Source organism: Ornithorhynchus anatinus, chromosome 1 (genome assembly GCF_004115215.2).
Source record: "Ornithorhynchus anatinus isolate Pmale09 chromosome 1, mOrnAna1.pri.v4, whole genome shotgun sequence".
Classification (NCBI taxonomy): Eukaryota; Metazoa; Chordata; class Mammalia; order Monotremata; family Ornithorhynchidae; genus Ornithorhynchus; species Ornithorhynchus anatinus.
In genome coordinates, this window is record NC_041728.1 from 19,806,218 (window position 1) to 19,807,693 (window position 1,476).

The window sequence follows — 1,476 nt, forward strand, 5'->3', positions numbered from 1 at the left end:
AAGTCGGCAACAGATAGAGACAGTCCCTGCCGTTTGACGGGCTTACAGTCTAATCGGGGGAGACGGACAGACAAGAACAATGGCACTAAACAGCGTCAAGGGGAAGAACATCTCGTAAAAACAATGGCAACTAAATAGAATCAAGGCTATGTACAATTCATTAACAAAACTGAAGCTGGTGTCATCAGCAATTTTTATTTGAAAATATGGTACTTTCCCTCAATATTAACAGGTCTACAGCCACTTGCCCCTCTCAGGGTCGTACCTGGAGAGTTTCCAGTACTCTACCACTCTCGACTATGGAAGGGAGAGTCAAGCAGGGGCATACCCATTCCATTCCTAGCTTGGCCAGTGGCTAGTGAGTGGAAGGCCGTCTGCTATAAGTCAAGACTCCTCAGTGCTGTGCTGGGAGACGGTTGAAGGCAGAGAATCAAATTTACTGTGTGAATGGAGGCAATGGTAAGGGTTTACCAAAAAAAACACTTTATACTACCAGAATGATTGCAGATGGAGGTGGGGAGTTCTGGGAGAGACGTGTCCATGGTGTCGCTACGGATTGGAGATGACTTGACAGCATAAGACAATTCACGACAGCCACTTGAATGGCTTGCTTTTTTAAGTGGATGAAGATGGCTTTCCTCAGAGATTAAGAGAAAGGGAATAGATTTAGCTTTTCCTGTGGGATTGCAGGTTCTTTATGGACTGATTTCCCAGATAACAAAGCCCTAAAAATCTGCCCTCAAGCCAGTCTTTCCAGGCAAAGAGAAGCTGGGACATGAGCCAGTTGTCCCAATAATACCAGGAAAAATCCCACAGTGTGGCCTTTATTCCCTGGATAATTCAAGCCGTGGGGCGTTCTGAGATTATTCATTCAACTGTATTTATTGAGTGCTTACTGTGTTTAGAGTATTGCACTAAGTGCTTGGGAGAGTACAATACAACAATAAACAGACACATTCACATTCCCTGCCCACAATGAGTTTACAGTCTAGAGGAATATAAGGATCTGAAGATGATGATGATATTCATTAAGTGCTTACTATGTGTCAAGCAGGATTCTAAGCACTGGGGTGGATATGAGTGTGGCTCGTGGAAAGAGCACGGGCTTTGGTGTCAGAGCTCATGGGTTCGACTCCCAGCTCTGCCACTTGTCAGCTGTGTGACTGTGGGCAAGTCACTTCACTTCTCTGTGCCTCAGTTACCTCATCTGTAAAATGGGGATTAACTGTGAGCCTCACCTGGGACAACCTGATTACCCTGTATCTACCCCAGTGCTTAGAACAGTGCTCTGCACATAGTAAGCACTTAACAAATACCATTATTATTAATCTCCATTTTCCAGACAAGCTAACTGAAGCAAAGAGAAGTAAGGTGACTTGCCCAAGATCACACAGCAGACAAGTGGCAGAACTGGGATTAGAACCCAGGCCCTTCTGACTCCCAGGCCCATGATCTATCCACTAGGCCACAGCTGTC

General features: G+C 45.4%; 1 non-coding gene across 1 annotated transcript; it reads left to right on the forward strand.

Moving 5' to 3' along the window:
- The first annotated feature begins 247 nt into the window (after positions 1-247).
- On the forward strand, positions 248-385 carry LOC114817339. Its single transcript, XR_003765197.1, has one exon. It is a non-coding gene; the product is annotated as a small nucleolar RNA SNORA7 (small nucleolar RNA).
- The last annotated feature ends 1,091 nt before the right edge of the window (positions 386-1,476 follow it).